The sequence below is a fragment of the Tamandua tetradactyla genome, chromosome 13 (assembly GCF_023851605.1).
Source record: "Tamandua tetradactyla isolate mTamTet1 chromosome 13, mTamTet1.pri, whole genome shotgun sequence".
NCBI classification, from domain to species: domain Eukaryota; kingdom Metazoa; phylum Chordata; class Mammalia; order Pilosa; family Myrmecophagidae; genus Tamandua; species Tamandua tetradactyla.
In genome coordinates this window covers 59,416,321-59,425,233 of record NC_135339.1, presented here as the reverse complement: position 1 = coordinate 59,425,233, position 8,913 = coordinate 59,416,321, and the positions used below count along the sequence as shown (strand labels likewise).

At 36.7% G+C, this 8,913-nt stretch overlaps 1 protein-coding gene across 3 annotated transcripts in view; it reads right to left on the bottom strand.

Annotated features, from left to right (window-relative positions):
- The window catches only part of R3HCC1L (R3H domain and coiled-coil containing 1 like), a 300,427-nt gene that overhangs the window by 283,558 nt on the left and 7,956 nt on the right, over nucleotides 1-8,913 (bottom strand). For all 3 annotated transcript variants that reach the window (XM_077125695.1, XM_077125693.1, XM_077125694.1), the window contains exon 2: nucleotides 5-109. The gene's annotated coding sequence lies outside the window, so the exon portion shown is untranslated. The remainder of the gene's footprint in view (nucleotides 1-4; nucleotides 110-8,913) is intronic.

Genomic DNA, 8,913 nt, shown 5'->3' with positions numbered 1-8,913 from the left:
TTACCAAATCATTGACATTTAGTATCTGAATAACAATAAAACTCCAGAGCATGCAGATAATCTGTCTGAAGGCAAACTGCACAAAAGTTCTCTTCTGATAAACTGCAACCTGTAAAATAATAATTTAACAAGTCATTATTATAAATAGTTGCCAATTCTTTGATAGCTAAAGGTTCTAGGCACTTAATTTTCACTCTCTCTTTTCATAAATACTAAGGCATTAACACAATGATTTGCATAAGAATATGCAATGAAAATAAAATACACACAGAACACACACAAATACTTTTTAGAAGCTCACCACCAAAACACAATAAGGAAATATCATCCTCTCTCATTCTCAGCCAGGTTAAATAAGTTACAGTACATCCATATTATGGAAAATGATGCAATCATTAAAAAGAACAATATAGTTCTATATGTATTGATATAAAGATCTACAAGACATATTGAAAATTTTAAATGGAGAACTAAACAAGAAATGTATAAACCTAATATGAATAAAACATTAAGACATTCCTGAATGACACAAAAGTAGACATGCAGAAATAGAAAGATACTCCTTGTTCTTGGGCAGAAAATTCTTACAACTCATCATAAAGATGTAGTTTTCACCAAATTAATTTATAAACTTAATGTAATCCCAATAAAAATACCTTCAAGTTTTTTTATGGAGCTAATCTCCCTAATATATTAAAAACTTTAAAAATGAAGAAAAAATTAAAAACATGATAGAAAATGAAATAAGAAAGCACAAGAGATATAAAAATGACACAATAGAAAAAGATGTTCAACCTCATTAATAAGAGAAATGCACGTTAAAACTATACTGAGAGAAGTGCAACGGTGATTCAGTGGCAGAATTCTCACCTGCCATGCCGGAAACCCGGGTTCAATTCCCGGAACCTGTCCATGCCACAAAACAAAAAACAAACAAAAAAAACTCTATTGAGATACCTATCAGGTTAGCAAAAATTAAAAAGTACAACAGACACTGATGATGAGGTTGTGGGAAAACCAGCACTCTCATACATTGCTGGTGGGAATTCAAATTCATACAATTCCAAAGAAAGGGATCTAGTAATAGTTAAGAAAACTATATATTTTTAACCCAACCATCCCATTTCTAGGAATTTACCCAAAAATACACCTCCAAAATACAAACCTTCATATATACGAGGTTACTCATCACAGCACTGTTTATAAACATAAAATATTAGAAGCAGTCTAGGTGCCCATATCTAAGACAATGTTTGACTAAACTGTGGTACATCCTCACAATGGAGTACTATGCAGTTGTGGAAAAAAAGGAGTAAGAAATAGCTCTATAATTTGAACAGTGAATAAAAATAGCATTTGCAAAGTCCCCTTGGGGGAATGACAAGAAAGGGGGAAAATCCAACTTCCCCATGTGGAGAATTCCTAATATTCTCACAAGCTGTGGGGACAACCAAAGCAACAAGCCAATCCCTCAATTTTGGAGTTTGTTCGTATGAAACTTATCCCCACAAAGGATAGGCTAAGCCTACTTAAAATTAGGCCTAAGAGTCTCACCCCCAGAGAACCTCTTTTGTTGCTCAGATGTGGTCTCTCTCTCTCTCAGCCAACACGTCAAGCAAACTCACTGCCCTCCCCCTCTCTATGTGAGACATGACATTCCCAGGGGTGTAAACCTTCCGGCAATGTGGGACAGAAATCCTAGAATGAGCTGGGACTCAACATCAAGGGATTGAGAAACCTTCTAGACCAAAAGGGGAAAAAGAGAAACGAGACAAAACAAAGTGTCAATGGCTGAGAGATTTCAGAGTCGAGAGATTATTCTGGAGTTATTTTTATGCATTATATAGATATCACCTTTTTAGTTAAGGTATATTGGAGAGGCTGGAGGGAAGTGCCTGAAAATGTAGAACTGTGTTCCAATAGCCATGTTTCTTGAAGATGACTATATAATGATATAGCTTTTGCAATGCGACTGTGTGATTGTGAAAACCTTAAGTCTGATGCTCCTTTTATCTATGGTATGAACAGATGAGTAAAACATATGGATTAAAAATAAATAAATAATAAGGAGAACAAATGTTAAAATAAATTTAGTAGATTGAAATGCTAGTGATCAACAAAAGGGAGTGGTAAGGGGTATAGAAAATAGGGGAAACAAAGGCTAAAATATATTGGGTAGATGGAAATACTAGCAGTCAAATGAGAGGGAGGGGTATGGGGTATGGTATGTATGAGTTTTTTTCTTTTTTCTTTTAATTTCTTTTTCTGAATTGATGCAAATGTTCTAAGAAATGATCATGTGATGAATATACAACTATGTGATGATATTGTGAGTTACTGATTATATAACAATTTTGACCTTTGGAGCCATGTTAATGTTTCACATACTCAAAAATGGACAATTAAACCAATAAAGATGGGGAGAAAAAATTTAGAGCACAAATATAAACAAATGTACAGAATTGTATTTCAAATGAGTAACATAACCAGGGGGTGGGCATGGGGGGAAACAATGCTGGGGAGAAAATGAACCCAAAAAAAATCTTTAATAGTTTGTAGGCCAGCACTACCCAAGAGAAATACAGTATAAATCACAGATGAATCTTAAAATTTTCTAGTAGCCACATTAAAATAAAATAAAAAGAAATACCAAAATTAATTTGAATAGTATATTTTATTCAAACTAATATATTCAAAATACTTCAACATAAATCAGTATAATAATATTCAAAATATTAATGAATAAAATATTAATTTCTTATTTTGCATTAAGGATTTGAAATCGGGTATATATTTTATACTTACAGCACACCTCAATTTATGTGGTTGGTGGCTAAACTATTAGACAATGTAGATTAGAATATAAACTCTTAGGCTAAAGAAAAATATATATAAACAAATATTAAACTCTACTTAGCAGGTTTCTTTTAATTACTGGCATAAATTAGGCAAATCTTAAATATTTTCTGAAACTTCAAGATTGAGCCAATAAGTAAAAATGTTATTAAAAAATGGAGGCTGGGTTTCTCATTGTTAGAAAACAGAACTGTAAGTATGGTATGAGAAGATAAAATAAATCCTGTGGTACTGGATTAGAATTTGACATATCAATTAAAAATAGTTTTTAATAGATAAAGATATATGTATGTGCATGTGTATATATACACACATACATACATCTATTTCCTAGCTATATTTGCTGATGGGGCTAGAAGCAATGACATCAGCAGCAATGAATACAGATTGTGGCTTATAAAACCATTCTCTAACTAAAAGGAGCCAATGCTGGCTGATTCCAGTGTTGGGCTGAGAAAGTACAAGATGAGCTTAGAAATTCTTGTGGTAAAAAAGGAAGGAAGTGCTCAAAAGAATAAGAAGGACATGCCAAAAGGAGACAGGAATCAACATGAAGGGCTCCCACTGACCAAGACAGAGACGCTATGAGCTTCACACCAGCTCCCAGAAAAATCCCAGCTGTTCTAGACTGAAAGGATTTTCTCTAAGTACCTACAAATACCCACCAGAGTAGATAAAAAAAAAACCACATCAAGGCACATCACTGCGAAATTTCTGAACACTAAGGACAAAGCAGAGATCCAACAAATGTTCAGCAAAAAGATTCAAACAAAGGAAGAGGATTCATGTTAGCTTAGGAGTTTACAAAAGAAAAGGACGATTTGTCCAAAACCTAAATTTTCCATAGCACACAATCTAACTCAACTTGTCTGGATAGCTCATTTACAAAACTCAAACAAATGGAGCCCAGAATGGGAATCAGGGCTTGTAATTCTGTATAGCTTAAGGTAATATCCAGATACATCCCAGAGTGGACTAGGTAGATAATTAAAAAGTACTGGCAAAATCTTTTGAGGGGCGGAAGAAAAAATATGGAACTATTAAGCTTCACTACCGAGGAAACCCGATAGTCTCAAACTTTAGGGACTCCCAGGACAAAAGCCAAGCCCTTGATTTTGAGGCTTGCTTTTATAAAGCTTATTTCTGTAGCAGAGAATCTAAGTCTACTATAGTTATGCCTTAAGAGTTACTGCCAGAAAACCTGTTTTGTTGCTCAGATGTGGCTTCTCACTCTCTCAGCCCAACTCTGCAAGTGAAATCATTGTCCTCCCCCACCCCTACATGGGACATGAGCTCCAGGGGTAAAAGTCTCCTAGCAACGTGGGACATGATTCCTAGGGACAAGTCTGGCCCTGGAACCACGGAGTTGGCAACGCCTTCTTAACCAAATGGGGGGAAAAGAAATGTAACAAAATAAGTTATGAGTGTATAAGAGAGTTCAAATAGAGTCAAGAGGCTATTCTGAAGGCTACTCTTACTCAAGATTTAGCTAGATATCGCTAATTACCACAGTTTGCCAAATCCCAACCAAAACCATTCCAGCCAACCCTACAACAGAAGTCTCCATGAGAGATGTTTCCAAAAATTAAAAAAATTGGAACTGACAAATTACTGTTGATTGACCTTGTAGAACACTGTACTGAAAGGCTATTTAAGACACTACCTGCAAATAAAATTTGCATAGGCATAATAATGTCAACACAACACTAACCATTCCACACATAGAATATTTATTTGCTATAATAAAGGCATGGTCTTTCAAACAGATTACTTTAAAGGGATAGCTTGCATTTGGAATAACAAGTTATTTTTAAAGAACCATATTTTTTAAACTACCACTGACATTATCTAATACCTAAACTTAACATATTAGAAATTGAACTCACTATTGTTCTCCCTACACCTATCTGAGATCTTCCCCAATTTCATAACACACTTGATACGTCAGGTTCAAAGCTTTGAGGTATTCTGACTCTTCCAGCTCTTCTAATTTCATATCATCTTGTTCTTCCTCCACAACAGCTATCATGTTTTCTAATTCCACATTACCCCATGACTGGCTACTGAAACTCTAAAGGCACTCTCTATTTGAGGTTATCCCATATCCAAAGCTGCCAGAAACCTTTTACCTTTTTCAAATACAGTTTTCATCATGACTCTCCACAGAAGTACCACGACCTACTGAAGCAAATCTAAGTTCTAGAGCCTATCCTACAAAGCCTCCCTCAATTCTTCCTCATTATTAACCTAAAATATCTTCTTTATTATTAATCTTCAGCAAAAAATTACACCTTCCATTTGTGTAGTAATGTTAAAAGTCCCTTTTGGTTTCACTGTAGTTATTGTTTGCTTTCAACTTTTCACCATTCTGTCTGCAAATTTCTTTTGTCCTCTCTACTTACTTTGTTTTTCTATCACTTTCCTCAAAATCCCCCTCTTCCACAAAGCCATTCCTAAATAATCTCACGCAGATTTTGCTATATTTTGCATTCCTCAATATAAAAAACATCCAGTATAAATAAAAGAACTGCAAAGATCAACCAGGCTACGGCTCCTTGGGTATGTGAGGAATTTTCTAAAGAGAGAGTTAAAAACTTTCATCAGATTGTTGTGTGGAATACCTCTGAAAGTTCACTTGACAAATGACACAATGGTGGTCCAAAGATATACTATAACTTGCCCTAGTTTTGCTTGGCAATGGCAAAGCCAGAATTTGAACTTCAGTCTCTGATCCAATTTATTTAAAAATGAATACAACTTTAAAGATCACTGCCCAGAATTTAATTCATGCTACATTCCAGACACCATTTTAGACACTGTTAATAAACACATTATAAAAAAAAAAAACAGGATGTAAAATTTTTATACAACACCAAAAGATTTCAATTTAAGTGTGTCTGCAGATGTGTACATTAATAAACTCACATGGAAATAAAGCTGCAAGATTAATAGTTACTTTTAAGTGGTGAAAGCACGGCTGTATTTCCCAAATCCTCTATAATAAGCATGCACTGAATTTATGATAATAGCAATAAGTAATAATTTAAAAATAAAAACTGCATGGCATTATGAAGTCAAAGATAAATTCTTCAACCTTGAACTCAAGGTCATCTATCTACTGAGAAGGCAAACTGCAAGTTAATAAACTGGTAGACAAGATTCTGTTCCAGTTTTTGATGCATTATCCCTCACCAATGTGTCAGAGGCAATGAAAAGTTTCAGGCTACCCAAAGAAACAAAACAAGAAACACCATATAAAAAAGAAACATTACCAGAGAGGAGGGCACACTCTAAGATGGCCCCTAGAAGTCCCCATCTCCTGCTATCCATACCCTTGTGTCACCCCCTCCCCTTGTGTGGGCAGGATCTGCGACTCACTTCTAACCAACAGAATATGGCAAAAGCAATGGGATGTCACATCCACGATTATGTTACGTAAGACAGTAACTTCAGTCTTGCTATCAGACACTCTCTCTTGCAGGCTTTGATGGAGCAGGACATTGTGGGAGAAAGACCCATGTGGCAAGAAATGGAGGGAGGCCTGCAGCCACAGCCAGCAAGAGAACAAGGGAATGTAGGCCTTCCATTCAACAACAAGCAAGGAACCAAATCCCACCAACCACCATAAAGCTTTTAGCAGATCCCTCTTCAGCCAAGATTTTAGATAAAACCTTAGCCCTGGATGACACCCTCACTGTACCCTGGGAACGACTGTGAAGCAGAGGCTCCAGCTAAACTTTGCCTGGATACCTGAACTTCAGACTATGTGAAATAATAAACGCCTGCTATTTTAAGCAAAAAAAGAAAGACAAGAAACATTATGGCAAAAAAAGTAAAGAACAGCAAAGTCAAATTGACTACAGAAGTGGCAAAGAACACAAGCTTGGGGGGTTCAGTGGTATAATTCTCACCTGCCATGCAGGAGACCTGAGTTCAATTCCCGGCACATGTACCTCCCCAAAACAAACAAGCAAACAAAAGAAAGAAAAAAACAAACAAAAATTCAACAAACAGTCCTGCAATAACAGGATGCCCACATGGAAAAAAGAATGAAATGTGATACCTACCATACAGAATACCGAAAAAAAAAAAAAAAAAAAAAAAAAAACTCAACATTAAAAAAACACAAGCTACATACTCCTGGGGTTCATCAACTCCGGTACTTAATAAATCAGTGGTTTTCACACTTTATGAGTCTAGCTGTCCAAAAAAAGTCACTGGAAATTCTGAATGTATTAAGAGAGATGGTCACCAGAGTTTTGAAACCATTTTTTTGGAATGGGAGCAGAAATTACTGATCATATTGACAAATCAAGCCTATTTTCTTTATTTCTGGGCTTTCTTCTGAAATGTAAATAAGAAACGGAAACAAAATTTCTGGGAAGAGTCATATGATGATAGAAGTTTAGAACCACCAAAAGGGTAATAACTCCATCTTTTTCCAGCACTAAGTTTCAAATATAAGTCCAAAATCTTTTACCCAAAACTCTTCATATCAGACAGGCTTCAGAATTCTGAAATCTTCAGATTCTAGAAAGATTAGTATGGTACATACTCAATGTTACAAAATATCCCAACCAGGGTGTGAGGCAACTCTGTATAATTAGATTATTAATATTTCTACAGAAAAAAGTATGAATAGTTAAACTACATAGGATAAACAAAGACTACAAATAGACTTACATCAGTTCTGCCTGGATTTTTGCTGCCAACTGAGTATGCTATAAACTTAGTAAGAACTGTCCATTTTTAGAACTTTCAAAATTTAGGAACCAGGGATAAAGAATTATGGACCTGAAACTAGTTACATCTGAAAGGTGAAATTAAGGGTGTATTTCATTGGCATCTTCCCTGATTTTCCAGATTTTCTACAGTAAACATATACTATTTACAAACTATGACTTAATTTTTTTTATAGTTCAATAAAGTTTTTTAATGGTTCACAATAAAATCATATAGCTGTGCATTAATCACCACAATCGACTTCTTTTTTCTTTTTTGTGAAAAATAACACAGATTCAAAAAAGCAATAAATTTTACATCACATTGCAACAATTAGTTGTGGAACAATTTTAGGTCTTCACCTCTAGCTGCTCTAAGATACTGAAGACCAAAAGAAATATCAATATAATGATTCAGCAATCATAAACATTTGTTAAACCCAACCTTCTCTGTATAACTCCACCGTCACCTGTGATCCTTCTCCCACTTTTTAGGAGTATTGGGGCTATGCCTATTTCAACCCTCTCATATTGAAAGGGGTGCTGACAACATGGGACGGGGGATGGAACTAGTTGACATTCTGGAGAGGCTGGCCCCTTTGCACCTCAGGACCCAGCCGGTCCAGGAACCCATTTGGAGGCTGCAGGCCCCCAGAATATTACCCCAGGGCATGGAACCCCTGCAGAATCCCATGCAATGCCCTAGGGGTTCCCCAGGATTGGCAGGAATTGTCTTGCCTGGGGCCCAGCAAGCTATGACAGGCAGCAACGTCCAACTGAACCTGCCTAAGAGTGACCGACTCCACTTGAACTCTCTCAGCCACTGATACCTTATTTGTACACTTCTCCTCCCCCTGCTGATCAGGTTAGCATTGTTGATACCACCGTGCTAGGACCAGGCTCATCCCTGGGAGTCATCTCCTATGCTGCCAGGGAGATCCCCACTCCTGGATGACATGTCTCAAGAGGGTGGGAGGGCAATGATTTCACTTGCAGAGCTGGGCCCAAAGAGAAAGAGAGGCTACATCTGAGCAACAAAAGAGGTCCTCCAGAAGTAACTCTCAGGCATACCTACAGGTAGGCCAAGCCTCTCCACCAACCGCACACACAAGCCTCACAAAAACAAGCCTCAAGACCAAAGGCATGACCCACTGACCTGGGTATCTCCAATGCCTGGCCCAGCATCAGAGGCTTCTCCAGTCATAAAGTTTAATAATTCCATATTTTTTCTCCCATTTCTCAAGGGACTTTGCCAACACCCCTCAACTGTCTGCTCAATACACTCTGGGATCTATTCAGGAACCACACCAAGCTACACATGATCAAAGGCCTTTAC